Source organism: Lolium perenne, chromosome 3 (genome assembly GCF_019359855.2).
Source record: "Lolium perenne isolate Kyuss_39 chromosome 3, Kyuss_2.0, whole genome shotgun sequence".
In the NCBI taxonomy this organism is placed as follows: Eukaryota; Viridiplantae; Streptophyta; class Magnoliopsida; order Poales; family Poaceae; genus Lolium; species Lolium perenne.
Genome location: NC_067246.2, coordinates 309837504 through 309852810, shown reverse-complemented (window position 1 = coordinate 309852810; position 15307 = coordinate 309837504).

Sequence of the window (15307 nt, the reverse complement as noted above, 5' to 3'; positions counted from 1 at the left end):
TACAAGTAGCAGACTAGGGTTTCGTTGGATGTAGAGGGCAAGTAGATCTCGAAGGTTTCAGCCGAAAAGTACTCGACGATGTAAAGCTAGGATTTGGGAAAACAATGATTCGATCCTTTCTTTGTCCCTCGACTCCCCCTTATATAGGAGACGGAGCCGAGGGATTCGTAATACACGAGTTTACAGAGTCCGGGAGGGTTTCTGACCCGTCCCGCAAGATTACAATTTACACTTCCTTTTACAACTCTATCTTTCCATAACTACATCTTGGGCTTCCGAATCTTCTTATTCTTCGATACGTGGGCCTTCAGTAAACCCCGGGTACTATCTTTGGCAGGCCCATTGGGGGTGCCTATGTCACCTGGATTAGGCATCACTTTTGGATGATCCTTGAACGACCAAGTCAGTTCTTGATCTGACCACAGCATGTATTTCGGTACTGCCGGTATCACCGTGTTCACTTCCATGGAACGGCGATGCATACTTTGCTGGTCTCTTGGCTCTATTACGAATACAACACAGCACATATCCGGATCGTGATAAACATTCCGGCCTAAAGGTGCCGGCGGTGGGCCTTGGTTAATACCTTGCACCACCTGATTAACTTCTTGTTGCTGAGGCCGGTTTGGCTGAGCTTGTACCGGTAGCGCATTTGCCCCGGTGAGCAGCGGTGGTGGTGGTAACCTTCCGGAACCTTGGTCCCTGGCATCTTTCATCATGCCTCTCTCCATCAACCTTTTGGTCCAGGAGCAATCTTTTGTTAAGTGGTTCGCCGGCCTTGCCGGATTTGGCGTGTGCCAGTGGCACGGCTGATCCATAGCGGATTCCATGGTATACTTTTCCTCATTTTGCCACGGTTTCTTTTCAACCCATTATTTCTTTGGACCCGCCCACGGCTGCGTTCCGATTTTTTGCCTTTGGCTTCCGCCAATGGAATTGTCCCGCACTGTGGCTACTTATTGCGTTCCGTACCTCCGATCCGGAAAATCTTCCCTTCTTTTGTTGTGGTGGTTGTTCCGGTAATGATCCTGGCGCAGTTGGCTTGTTTGCGCCGGCTCAGCTTGTACCGACGGTTGCATCGGGTCTCCCAATGCGTAGCTATCTGCCACTCGAATCATTTCAGCCAAAGTGGTTGGCATGTTTCTCTGCAGCTTTTGCCACAGCGGTGAACCTCTTCTGCACCCATTGCAGAACCAAGCAATGGCTTGCGCCTCTATCACTCATTCGCAGGAGTTCCTTGTTGAGTTCCACCGGGTTAGATAGTCCCGGTCTGTTTCATTGGCGCGCTGCTGGCACAGAGCGAGCTGCTGCGGCCTGTTTGGCCTCCAGTACGTGCTGCTAAAGTTGCTCACGAAAGCTTCCTCAAAATCAAGCCAACCATTTATGCTTCCATTTGGCAAATTGTTAAGCCAAATGTGTGCCGGTCCTACCAGGAAGGACGGTATGATTCTCACGGCCCAGCGTCGGTTTCCTCCACCTGTTGTGGTTCCTCTGCCACCAGCAACGTATACTGCGGTCACATAGTCCGCAAGCCAATCTTCCGGCTTCGTGGTTCCATCGTATGTTTTTGTGTCACGGGGCAACTGGAAGTTGCGAACCGGTGGTTCTTCTCTCATGATCCGCGGGCCAAAGCATTGTGGACCCGGAGGACCCTCTGCTTCGATTATTTCGGATAGATACACTCTGTCCAGCCTGTGCCTCGCATCCCGGTCTGGTAGGCACCTTTCTCCAACACGTTGTCCCAATGGGTTCCGGTAAGCTCCGATTCTTTCCATTCCAGAATCAGCTTCATCATATCGTTCCGGTACCGCGGCCTTTCCCTGCCGGTACCTTGGTGGAGGCATTTCCTCTTCAGCATAAGCTGCTCTTGCCGCTCGATAATTTTGCCCGGTTTCACCTTTACCAGCATGAGCGTTTCCGGCATAGCCACTACCTGCCCCTTGGCTTTTTCTACCGGCCTCATATTGCCCGGCTTGTTATTTTCCGACAAGAACCGGATCATACACAGTCATCTGTTGCACATTCACTTCTTTTTCTCTTCTTCTACCAGGATGGGGGGACGATGCCTGCCCATGCGATTTGCTTTCGGCATTTTTCGCCGAACGCACTGATTTTGACGCCGCAGCTTCTTTGTTAATTCTAGCAAGCTCATCGTTTTGCGCCTCGATCTGATCAAGCAACTCCCTTACTCGATCATGTTGTTTTGCTAAAGCTTCACCGGAAAGCGATTCACACATTTCTACTGCAGCCCTAGCAGCTTTTATTGTTTTATCCGGACTGTTGTACTTAGGTTTTTCTACTAGGCTCAAGGATACCGACGTACTTTTTCCTGCAAGAACCTCCCGGCGCAGATCCTGATCTAGATTGCGACCTCTAAGCCGGTTTTCCGCTACTCTAGCAGGTTGAGCACTAACGGAAGCAAAGCCATGGGCAGCGTTATACTCACGTAGGGTTAGGTTCAGCTCGCGTTGTGCCTTGATGATGTCTGCTCCTCCGGAAAGAAACTTCTTCCGCTGCGCCTCCAGTTCGGCTTGAACCTCGGCGGGGTCGATGTTCTGCGCGATGGGTGTAGCCAACACGCTCATTGCCGCTTGGAGTGGCATCTCCGGTGGCGCTGCAGATGTTCCTGCAACAACTTTGTCGCGCTCGGTCGGCGGCTTGGCCGTGCGCGTGGACTTGGCTTGCCCAGCGCCTTCCGCCGCGACCTCTTTGCCGGCGTCTGCCGCGCCAGCCATCAGCAGCTCCACGCTACCGGCGGCGTGGCCGGAGCGCTGCCCGCGAGTTGGTGAAGACCTTGGCGGATCCGGCGCCACCAGCACCAGCGAGGGGTACTGGCGCTCCTTGACGGTGCCGAGGTAGATGCGGTGGCTGCCGAACTCGAGGATGCGGCCGTTCTGCGGGTAGCGACCGCTGTTGGCGAAGCAGCCAGCGTTGTCGTCGATGAAGTCCAGCAAGCCGAGGCGATAGACGAGGCTGGAAACCATGCGCTCGCCGGAGACGGTGAGGATGCCCGCCGGAATGTGAACTCCAGCAAGCGCAGCTGCTGGCCCCATGGTGGGCGCCAACTGTCGTCGTGGTGAACACACAGATGCCATGGGATGGCTTAAGATGGGGCCGAATGTGCGCTAGAGGATTCGGGTGAGGGTTTGGTTAACAGGGAGAAAGGGTTTGGGAAGAAACCGGTATGTATTCCTTAACTTGGCCCTTGGCCAGAGGTAGAAGATGTACAGTACACGATCTCTTACAAGCGATGTTCTACTCAATGGAACCTCCCGCGCAGGGGTGTGCCCCCTCTCCTTATATAGGGGAGAGGGTGGCTTACAAGGGAAGAAACCCTAATGGCATCTTTGATGAGCTAAGCTACTTTATAAAGCTACTTTGACCCTACTGGCACCGGTTATGACTTTAATCAAGGAGCTGTGACCTCCACCGGTATCTTTAGTTGCGTCATCTTGCTTTGGCGCCAGGGCTTCGTTTAAAGCTGATTTGCTTCGCTCATCCCTGTCCTCTTGCTCCCGAGGGAATCTTTGACCAGAGTGCCGACAGGCTACAGTGACCCCTGGTTCCAGCACAACGGTATCTTATACTGGTATCTTCCGACTTAGCCGCGTAGCCTCTTAGGACTAGCACTCCGGTATACCCCTCTGGGGATACCGGTTTGTACCAACTCTGGTTAGCCGAACTCAAAGATACCGGATCACTCTGTGACCCGGTTTAATATTTCCCAAACATGACGAACTTGCCATAGTTTTGGCCTACCGGGGGCCATCCCCCAACATATCGCTCCCGGACCGTGGGCTATCTGTAACCGACTTGAAACGTGTGTGCGACGTGGGCGTGGCCCACGTTTCCTAGGGTTTCCTGAGCTATATAATCTGTTGCCCGGCTACCGCAAAAACACATCAGATACATGAGTTAGGGTTTTCCCACCTCTCTCTGCTTGCACCGCCATCGTAGCCTACTTCCCAACGGGAGAGTAGGTCTACGGAACCGCTCGCCTTTGCGATCCTGTACGGGAGAGGGCGAATTAGTTTTTTGGGAAGCGCTCTGCGTGACTGCTCAAGCTCTTCGTCATGGGTCCTCTTCCGTCCAAGTCGGACGGTGTTGCCTACCGTTGACTTCAACGCTGTCTACTTCGACCCATCGTCAACAATGTTACTGCTACATCAGCGACTACTACACCGCCACCACCGCCTCCACCAGAGTGGTATGTGAGACATATCTCGATCTTTTTAGCGATGGATGTTGTGTCGTTTGCCCTGCTACTATTCATGTTGATTAATGCATCTATTGTGTTCGAGTTTCACATGTTAGTAGTTGTTGTCGTCATGCTTAATATTCTGGAATTAATCATGGAAATTGTGCCTAATTATCCAACAATACAAAAACCTAATTGTGGCAGTTTCCCGAGTTAACAATGGCTGGTTTTGCTGATGCACTGAGGCCGGATAAGTTTATCGGTGTGCACTTTAAGAGGTGGAAGATTAAGACCATGCTCTAGCTTACTCATCTGAAAGTGTTCGAAGTTAGTAATGGCTTACCTGAAGGGACTATATCTGAGCAAGATCATAAAAAGTTCAATGAAGAAAATACTCTCTTCGTTGGATGCGTTCTGAGTATTCTTGTTGATTGTCTGTGTGATGTGTATATGCACATAACAGACGAAAAAGTGCTCTGGGATGCGCCGAATTCTAAATTTCGTGCAACCAATGCAGGTAGACATCATGGAGAACTTCCATGACATCAGAGCAACCGTTCTATAGTCGAACAAGCTCATGAGATACATTGCATTGTGAAAGAGCTTGAACTCCTTAAGTGGGCCTTACCTGACAAGTTTGTGGCTGGATGCATTATCGCTAAGTTGCCCCCTTCTTGGAGGAACTTTGCCACAAGTATCAAACACAAGATACATGAGATATCCGTTGAAAATCTGATAGCGTCTCTTGATGTTGAGGAGAAAGCTCGGGTTAAGGATACTACTGAGAAAGGAGAGAGTCAGTCTAGCGCCAACATGGTGAAGAAGAAACCCTACAACAAGAACAAAGGGAATAACAAGCCCTCATTCAATAAGCCTATGAAGAATACAACCTTCGAGAAGAAGAAGATGATAAACAAAGCAGATCTGAGCTGCTTTACCTGTGGAGAGGCTGGTCACTTTTCTAAGGACTACCCAGAGCATGCAGACCGCGAGAAAAAGGTGAACCATGTCAACACTATGACCTCTAGCAATGCTGATGGGTACGGTAATCTCTTTACTGTTCTTTCGGTATTTCAATCTCCATGTTGTTGGGTTGATACGGGTGCTAATGTCCATGTGTGTGCTGACATATTCATGTTCACTTCTTACCAGGTCGCCCGGGATTCCTCCGTCTTGATGGGGGGTCACATGCTTTTGTTCGTGGTGTTGGCACAGTAGATCTGAAGTTCACTTCGGGGAAGATCGTGCAGCTGTGGAACGTGCAACATGTCCCTACTCTGAACAAGAATCTCGTTAGCGGCTCCCTTCTATGCTGAGATGGGTTTAAGGTTGTTCTAGAGTCAAATAAAGTAGTTGTTTCCAAGTTTGGACAATTTATTGGTAAAGGCTATGCGCGCGGAGGCTTGTTCCGCTTTTCGCTTTATGATTTCAGTAATAAGTCTGTGAACCATATTTGTGGAAATGTTAGTGATGATACCAGTGTTTGGCATTCTCGTTTATGTCACATTGATTTTGGTTTAATGTCTCGGCTATCCAGTTTAGATTTAATTCTGAATTGCACCATTGCCAAAGGTTCTAAGTGCCATAGTTGTGTGTAATCAAAGCAACCTTGGAAGCCTCACGAGGTGGCCGAGGAGAGAAACTTGACACCTCTAGAACTCATACATTCTGATCTATGCGAGATGAATGGTGTGTTGACAAAAGGTGGAAAGATATATTTCATGATATTGATTGATGATGCGACTAGATTTTGCTATGTTTATTTCTTGTGGACTAAATATGAAGCTTTAGAATACTTTAAAAAATTTAAGGCCGAATCTGAAAATCAACTAGAGAGAAAGATCAAGCGTCTTAGGTCGGATCATGGTGGTGAATATTTTCCTAAAATCTTTGATGAATTCTGTGAGGAATACAATATTATTCATGAGAGGACGCCTCCCTACTCGCCCCAATAAAACGGGGTTGTCGAGAGGAAAAAATTGCATGCTAACTGACTTGGTGAATTCCATGTTAGCACTGCTGGTTTATAAAAGGCATGGTGGGGGAGGCTTTGTTTACTTCATGTCATGTCCTGAATAGAGTTCCTAACAAGAAAAAAGAGAAAACCCCTTACGAGGAGTGGGTTGGGAGAAAACCATCACTTTAATTCGTATTTGCGCACGTGGGGGATGTTTGACGAAAGTCAATATTCCAATTACTAAGAAGCGCAAACTTGGACCAAAGAAGTGAATTGTATCTTTCTAGGTTATGCTCTGGTGCGGAGTGTAGGCTATAGATTTTTAGTAGTTCAATCTCATTGCATGTTGATACTATTATGGAATCTCGTGATGCACCATTTTTAAAAAATATGTTTCCTATGAAAGATATGCATAGCATTGCTAGAATTTCTAGTGAGATAATTCCTACATCTAATGAGTATTATGAACAATCACATGAGAATGTTAGTGAGAAGGATGACAATGAAGCTCCTATACGGAGCAAGAGACAGAGGATTGCAAAATCGTTTGGTGATGATTTCATTGTGTACGTTGTAGATGATGATACTACCACATCCATTGTAGAGGCATATGCAGATAATTGAAAAGAAGATGTCCATAATGAGATGGACTTGATTCTTCTAATGGAACTTGGAAGCTATCAGAGCGACCCCATGGATGCAAGCCTGTGGGCTGCAAATGGGTGTTCAAGAAGAAGCTAAGGCTTGATGGTACTATTGAGAAGTACAAGGCACGGCTTGTAGCGAAAGGCTACACACATAGAGAAGGCGAAGATTACTTCGATACTTATTCACCTGTCGGTAGACTTACCACCATTCGAGTACTACTATCCGTGGATGCCTCCTATGGTCTTTTCATTCATCAAATGGACGTAAAGACAATTTTCCTTAATGAAGAGTTGGAAGAGGAAATCCATATGGATCAGGCTGATGGGTTTGTAGTCAAAGGTGAAGAAAGAAATGTGTGCAAGTTGTTGAAATCTTTATATGGCCTGAAACAAGCACCTAAGCAATCGCATGAGAAGTTTGACAGAACTTTAACTTCTATAGGCTTTGCTGTTAATGAGGCTAACAAGTGCATGTACTATCACCATAGTGGGGGCGAAGGGGTTATACTATGTGTGTATGTGGATGATATTCTGATCTTTGGTACAAACATGCAAGTAATAAACGAACTCAAGTCTTTCTTCTCAAAAAGCTTTGATATGAAAAACCTGGGAGAAGCTGATGTGATTCTGAACATCAAGCTGATTGCGAACGATAGTGGGATTACTTTAACTCAATCCCATTATGTCAGGAAGATATTGAGCCGGTTAGGCTATATTGATAGCAAGTCTTCTCCAACACCTTATGATCCAGTGTGACACTACGCAAGAACTGGAGGATTTCCATAGATCAATTGAGATATTCTCATATCGTTGGTTCACTCATGTACTTAGCGAGCGTGACTAGACTCGACATCCTTTTTTACTGTTAGCAAGTTGAGTAGGTTCATGTCAAACCCGAGTACTGATCATTGGCATGGACTTCATAGGGTCATGCACTACCTATGTGGTACAATGAGTTATGTGATTCACTATTCAGGACACCCAGCTGTGTTTGAAGGATATGGTGATTCGAATTGGATCTCTGATGTACTTGATCTCTACGCCACTAGTGGCTATGTATTTACCTTTGGAGGTGGCGCAGTGTCATGGAGATCTTGCAAACAAACCATATTGACAAGGTTAACTATGGAAGCAGAACTTACAACTTTAGACACGACCACTACAGAATCAGAATGGTTGCGTGAACTCTTGATGGACTTGCATGTGGTTGAAAAACCTGTTCTGGCAATTCTTTTGAATTGTGATAATCAAACTGTAATTGTCAAAGTGAATTTTTTTAAGGATAACGCGAAGTCATCAAGACACGTAAAGAGACGTTGAAGTCTGTCAGGAAATTGCGAAACTCTGGAATAATAACTGTTACGTATATTCAAACAAACAAAAACTTAGCAGATCCCTTTACAAACGGACTATCACGTAATGTGATAGAAAGTGCATCGAGAGAGATGGGTTTGAGACCCGTTGATGTTACACCATAGTAGTAACCCAACCTTTGTGACCGGAGATCCCGTGAATTAGGACCTGGGAAGAACAAACTAGTGGTTTAATTGAGGAGATTATTATGTAACCCTCTCTATGTCAAGATGCACAACTCTCAATTGTTGTAAGGAAGGTTGGCAACAAGCCTTAATGTGTTTATGTTGAATATTTAGCAAAGATGATGTCCAACAGAGCATTCTTGAAAGAACACACCTATATGAGTTCGATTGTAAACGTCGCAATCTATGAGACTTGGGTGATTTCTAGTAAACTCATGAAGAGACGACGAAGTATGACGCATATGCTTCACCCGCGGGGTAGGCTACTGGTAGCCATGTACTGGTTATGACTTTGAGTAAAAACTTTTCACGCAAAACTTGCAATTCAAGGCTTAGTCCATTGTTCAAGTGTGACTGGATGTAGTTTAAAGTTCTAGGCAGAACTTCAACTTAACAGTCTCTGCTGAAACACTGGTATATAAACAAGCACCGAGTTTTGGTACATCTCTAAATAGGTATTTGAGATCTGGTGGGGGATTGTTGAAATATTGGGCCCACATATAGTGGCCCATATTAGATTTCAGATTTCCCTGTAAATCTCAAAGCCCAAATAGTGGCATCCCATGTGAGTTTGAGTCTAAGTTGGTGGCAGCTCACTAGGAAGTGGCAAGAGGTGGAAAGTTTAGTCTCACATGGAAAGTAGGGATCAAGTTAGACCACCTTATAAGGTGGGTTGTTCCACCACTTGTGAGTGAGTGAGAATAGGAGTGGTACACGCACGCTCCTCCCCCTCCTCGCTCACTCGTCTCGACACGTCACGACGTGTCGCGATCGTGGTGAGTGGACTGAGCCTCGAGCCGAGACTTTCCTTTCTTTTTGCAGTTCAGGAAAACGAATTGAGTTCTATATGGACGCGTTGCAGTTAGTCGGTTTGGTAGCTCCCGGACTGTGGGCTATCTGTAACCGACTCGAAACGTGCTTGCAACGTGGGCATGGCCCATGTTGCCTAGGGTTTTCTGAGCCTATATAATCTCTTGCCCGGTTACCGCAGAAACACATCTGATAGATGATTTAGGGTTTTCCCACCTCTCTCTGCTTGCGCCGCCATCTTCCTACTCCATCTCGCCCGCCGGCATGCACCGGCGAACGGGAGAGCCGGTCTCCGGAACCGCTCGCTTTTGTGATCCTGTACGGGAGAGGGCAAATTAGGTTTTTGAGAAGCGCTCTTCGCGACTGCTTCCTACCATCATCTTCAACACCGTCTACTTTGACCCATCGTCAACAATGTTACTGTTGCATCGGTGACTGCTACACCGTCACCACCACCTCCACCAGAGCGGTACGTGAGACATATCTCAATCTGTTTAGCGATGGATGTTGTACCGTTTGGCCTGCTACTATTCATGTTGATTAATGCATCTAGTATGTTCGAAATTCACATGTTAGTAATTATTGTCATCATGCTTAATATTCTGGAATTAATCATGAAAATTGTGCCTAATTATCCAGCAGGTTCCACAAGCGGTGTCTGCAAGGAGGAAATGATTGCAAGAACACCCATGTGGCCTAATATCATGTGCATTTTGGGCTTTCACCCAGGAACAATGGACGGGGTGCAGAGAAGAAGACGACGCCAATGGATGTCACATCCCCCGGGGTTAGACTCGTCAACCAAGGATTTCTCCCGGTCCTGGTCCCTCACAACCAACATCCTAGACATCTCCAGGTCCGACACCCAAGGGACTATGATGATCTAATCTGGCCGGGCGAAAGAGCCGAGGGGAAGGGGAAGGCTGGCCTTCGGATCGTACGCTACATGTCGTCGGTGCAACCACCACACCACAACCGTCAAACACAAGACAAGGATGCCGACAAGCACCCGTATACGCCACCTACTGCAAAGTCGTCGCCGCCTCGCCATCTTAGCTGATCATCTTAGCGTCTAGGAAAAAACCCCGCTGGAGAATTGGATCGGCATGAGCCACATTTTCACCTTTACCAGAAGCCACATGGGCATGCCAAACACCCTCCTCGGGCACGATGCGAAGGTGGACTTGGCGGCGCCGAATCCCTATTCGCCCTCAAGAGGACAACGAGAGAGCCGAACATTTTCTTTCTACTCTTAACTAGTTGTGAGAGACCTCAATTTGATTTTGAACTGGTTAACCTAAAAGCAATAGGGTAAAACTGCCACTTAGGATTGTGCAGACACATACTCAAGAACTAAATAATACCACTTCAAAGGTATCCAAAAGAAAAGGATTACATTAAAGAACAATGATCCCAGAGTCAATAAGAATAAATAAAAAAAGATCTGAGTTCTATAAATAAATAAATGATCACTGTTTACGTACAAAAAAGGGCAAAACCTACATATGAAGCGAACACCTAAAGAACTAGCTTGCTTGCAAAGAAAAGGCCCGGGGAAAGTTACAATTCAATTGCTCCTAATATGATGCAGGTGAAAGCAGCACTGGTCGGTGCATGATCGGACCAGATTAATTGGCTGCAACAACTTAGTAACCCAAAAGGTAAAGCTCATAGTACAGCTTCCAAAACGGTAACACCAAACAAGTCTATATTGTTTCATACATATGAAAATAGTATACATACACGTTTCAAGAAAAAGTGTACATATGTGTGCTTGGCTTAAATATCGCAAAGCATTCCACAGCCACACAATCTCCAGATGTTATCATGAAGTAATTGGCCCACATAATCCTGATGTTATGCAGTCTTTGGTTAAGCTACCTTGCAATGTGTGGTGTTCAGAGCTGCAACCTAAGAAAATGAAGAGCACCTTTTTTTTTCATTAGGTGCGACCCCAAGTGCCTTAAGCTAACTAGTATAAGGATAGGTCAAATTGGCAATGACAAGCCTCAACCATCTTAACAGACAAAAAGGCATGTTAATTAAGAGCTTCATGCAGTATTCAATAAGAGGATATTGAGTGCAAGCAAAACTGTTCATCTCTTATCAGACAACATGACGTAGCCATCGATGCAATAAAAAGAATGCCGTCCAGACAACCACCACCGTCTACGAAGGCATGACCGTTGCTTTGTTCAGGAGCGGCCGGTTACAGTATATTTCTTTTGGTTGACCAAATAGCCACTCCATGTATCGTTGTTGATCTCAGTTACTTGCTAAAGCTACTGATGACGATGTCCACATCGCCGCCCGTCGCAATCGAGTCCGCGTTAGCAATTTAAATTTGAAAGGATCGCGCGGTGGCTTGAGTTCGATGTGAAGCTGACACGCTTGAATTCTAGTGCGTTTTCAGATCATCAGCGGAGGCTGACGCCCAGGTGCGCATTGAGGATAGCTGAATTATAATGCACTTCCCTCCTGGTTTTCACTGTCAGACGGCCATATTGTTTCAACACTGAAGCTATCAACAGAGGTTTGGTCCTCAGGGAGAATTGTTCAAGTCTATCGTCCATTCGAGTTTCTTGTACGTTTTCGCGTGATAGAGTGCGTAAGAGTTTACGCAGGCCCTCACGTAGGAATTGCATTTAAACCAGTTTAATTTGCAGACATGAAGAATCTAGTAACTAACCTGGAAAAAAACATCTCCCCTACACTGAACAGTTCAGAACTGTAGTAAGAAGAGTCTGAATTGAACTGTATAACTACACTTCCGCAATAACGTACAGCTAGTACACACTGTGGATTAGGACTTGGGACAAGATCATTCTATTTCTGTTCTTCAGAAGCTACCGCTTGCACTCGAAGCAAAGTTGAGACGTTTCTTTACCTGAACAGTGCAGTTTCAGGCTTAAGTGTGGTGCCTGTCTCTGTTCGTGTGCAACTTATTTTTGTCTGGGAACAGTTTCATGGGGTGAGTTTTAGGGTTCGGTCGACCAGGATGTTACTGTCGGAGAGGTATACAGGCAATGTATGTTCACATCTTTCCACCGTGTAATGCTGTCAAGATTCGAGGTGAAGTGCTGCGCACATTTTCTCAGAGGGAATCGGAGCCTGACAGAGAAAAGCTGTCTTTTTTCAAGCTCTTTTCCTCCCTCTTGGCCCTGTCATTCTCACCGAAAAAGGGCAGTTGGAAGGAACATTAAAAACTTCCAAGAATGCAGTTAGCAGGGTAGACCAATTAACTGTCCTCTAGAGTCTTGATTACTGTAAAGCTGGAGAAACATTTTCCATGTCCCAGCTATTTCTCCAGCAAAATCACCTCGTCTCCTTAAAGTTATCGCTTAGTACTACAGAAATGTTTTACAAGTTGAGTGGTTCTGTAGTAGCACTATTACAAGATCGCATGAAATCTCCTAGACTTCCTAGGTACTAAGATGATTATAACAAGATAAATTATGCAAGAGACGACATGTCCAGAGATGTTCCTGTCATGTCCTGCCGAAAAAGCCTAAAAACCGTGCCAACCTTTGGTTTCGTTGGAGGGGCCACAGGTGAAAAGCGAGAGCATGCATGAACAGGGGCAACCTAACACGATCTACAAAGACCAACCCTTCAAATCCACAACCTAATTACAGCCTAAATTAGGTCTTGGGCGGCCATTACCGCCAGCTGAGGTTAGCAAAAACCTATACCTAAAAGTGAGCGTTCAATAGGGAAAAGAACCAAACAAACAACTTATACCACTAGCCAGTGTAGCCTGTTTCATGCAAGCATGAGTGACCCACAACTTTTTTTTTCCTCGTAATTAACCGAGCAATTCTATTTCTTCTGGTGAGTTACAGTACTCTAGTCCTTTCGAGGTTTCTAGAAAGAGAAGTGTGAACCACTCACTCCCCGAAACCGGGGAGACATGCCATGTAAATTTTGCTGTCAGGTCTCCAATGGTGAGGAGAAATGGGAGCGATTAATTGTATTTGTGGGGAAGCTTGTAGAGATGGTCAATGTGGGGTTCATGTGGCATTGCCATTGAGAGTGAGAGGTATGCATCAACATCCCTATGCAATGCGCAATGGGGAAACACTTTGGAGGCGCCGGCACATTGTCACGATGACTTTAATAAAACTGGGTCGATTTTGACATGGCGATGATCAGGGAAGAGGCATCTGATCTGATTGGACGTGACGCCCATGGCCGGAAAAGGTACTAGCATAATTGAGGTGTTGAGATGCACCACCGGCCAATGGTAGCCCAGCGCAGCGACGATCACCCATTGGCTTGCAACCCTAAACTATGTTCCTTAATCAGTTGTCATGCATTAGCCTCTTCTTTGGGAGCTATCAAAATGTCCAAAAAGGCATCTTTAATAGTAGGGGAGAATTTAAGGATCTGTGTTGATCTGGCATCAATTAGGGAGAGAGGAGGAGCAGTAGTTAGTTTAGTGGTTTGCACGAGCTGGGTTTGGAGCAACTGTGCAAGTGTGCATAGACTAATAAGATCTGTCTGGCACTTTTGGTTCATGCTGATTCAGATATCACATGTAAGATGCAAATGAACAGTAGTTCAAACATATGTAGCAGATGCAGCTGGTGCCCGCGGAAAAGAATCTCTACAAGGAGGATACTCAATTTACTAGCACTATAACAAGTACATCTCCTGCTTTCCTGACCTAACTCTCATGGATGATTCAGAGGCCGTGGAGAGGGCCAACAGAAACGCATGCCTGCATCTGCTCCACCACTGCACATGCTTATCTTCCTGCACTGACCCAGTATACTATTAGCCACCATTGCCAAGTGCTAACCACTGCATTGACAATGGCTTCTTCTCATAATCTCATGCGTGCTTGCTTGTTGCAGTGCATGCATGTATCTGAAGAAAAACTAGGCTCGTCTTATTTGAACATTTTCTGCAGATTTATTCTTTCTTAATGTCAACAGGGTAAAAACTAAGGAGCCTATGTATATGTATGGTGCATGGAGAAGGAGATACCGTTTTGTAGTTGGATTGGACACAAGGCTAAGATGACTTGTCGAGCTAGGAAACGCCAGCGGATCGGAGGATGGAGAGAAGAACAATGATATGCTACAAAAATGAAACTGTTAAGGATTGACAAGAGATGAGACAGGGGGTTTGCTGTTGCTGTCATCGTCGAGCGTGATCATCAGCCGACTGATGCTAGTACAAATTTGTGCCGTTCCAGTACAAAAAAAATCAATGTGTGACGCAAAAAGCGATGGATGAACACAAGCTAATTAAAACTATGGTATTGGCGTGGTGTCGCCGGTGCTAAGAATGCGTATTAAACCCGACCATGACAAGGGCTAGCTTACAGACGCAAGTAACCGATCAAGATGAGGCTCTATGGTTATCATGACTTCTGAGCTTTTCTTACGGCGCGCTGACAACATCAAATTAAGCTCGTTAATTCAGACATGTTCACTGCAGCCTTGAGCAAAGCCCACAGTTTCAGACTAGGTTAGAGCTCGTGTAGAAAACAGTTATGTGCCTCTCTTATCTAACAGAAAGGTCTACTTTTGTTGGTTCCATACGACTGGAAAACTATTACAGTATACTCTCTTATCCGACAGAGTTGAGCACCAATGGCGATCTGAGAAGTGAACCTACTGCAGAATGCAGATAATATATATACAATTCTGAGAAGTGAAATCTGAAAGCAACAGTTACTCCATTCTAAGATAGAACAGTTAGTTCACACCATCAGCTATTCAGATGCATCTACATGCATGCATATATATGTATATCAACACACCTACAGCCTAGGCTTGTATCACGGCTACTCAAGGATAACAATATTAATACCGCCGTAGTGAACTGAAGCTTAGCGGCATGCGATGTGATTAGTAGGTTACTGAGCATGCGATTAGTAGGTTAAGATCACCAGCAACACCTACTTTCACCTTCACTCCACCAAAGGAGGAGAAGGATCGCCGCCCCGTTGCTCCGGGTGGTGTCACTGTGCTCTACATGTCACCTGACGTGCGCGTCCGACGAGGGCACAGGGCGAGCACCACCGCCACGGCGTCACGTCCACCGTAAAATAATGACCGTGATCGGGGACGACGAGACGTGACGCCCATGATCAGGCGACCGATCAAGAGTGGCCTTTGTTAAACAGTGGTAGCACTTGTTGATTTGC